The following is a 714-nucleotide window of genomic DNA, read 5'->3' on the forward strand; positions in this document are numbered from 1 at the left end:
AGTAATGGCCACACTTATGGATTACGCTAGGCCATGAGTGGCCGACGTAACAAACAGTATAGTTAGACACCAAATCAATGCAAATCAATTCGAAATTAAGCCTGCGTTGCTTAACATGTTGCAAAATAATGTAACGTTTTACGGGTTACCTAACGAAAATCCTAATACCCATTTGACAAATTTCTTAGAAATTTGTGACACTTTTAAAATTACTGATGTAACTGCAGAAGCAATCAAACTTCTCCTTTTTCCTTTTACTTTCAAGGATCGAGCTAAAGAATGGTTAACTTCTATGCCAGCCGCATCAATTGAGACTTGGGAGCAATTAGCCCAAGCATTTTTATCAAAATTTTTCCCTTTAGCAAAAACCGCAAGAGTCATTAAAGAGTTAACATCTTTTTCTCAAAATGATAATGAAACTCTTTATGAGGCTTGGGAACGTTTTAAAGAACTTCAACGTTTATGCCCACACCACCAATTGCCCGCTGAACTTTTAATGCAAACATTTTACAATGGACTAAATCCTACAACTAGAGGTTCATTGGATGCTATGTCTGGAGGGTTATTCATGAAGAAAACATCTGCCCAAGCAAGAGAACTTTTGGAGGAAATGGCAATCAACAGCAGTATGTGGCCCGCGGAACGTGGACACCTACCATCAGCGAAACCATCATCCTCAACAACATCATCAGTTAAAGGTATAGTGAATCTTGA

The 714-nt window shown here is 38.2% G+C and overlaps 1 non-coding gene across 1 annotated transcript; it reads right to left on the reverse strand.

Annotated features, from left to right (window-relative positions):
• Nucleotides 1-373: 373 nt before the first annotated feature.
• Nucleotides 374-480, reverse strand: LOC136201588 (small nucleolar RNA R71). The gene has a single exon (XR_010673936.1). It is a non-coding gene; the product is annotated as a small nucleolar RNA R71 (small nucleolar RNA).
• Nucleotides 481-714: the final 234 nt, after the last annotated feature.

Source organism: Euphorbia lathyris, chromosome 7 (assembly GCF_963576675.1).
Source record: "Euphorbia lathyris chromosome 7, ddEupLath1.1, whole genome shotgun sequence".
Taxonomy (NCBI): Eukaryota; Viridiplantae; Streptophyta; class Magnoliopsida; order Malpighiales; family Euphorbiaceae; genus Euphorbia; species Euphorbia lathyris.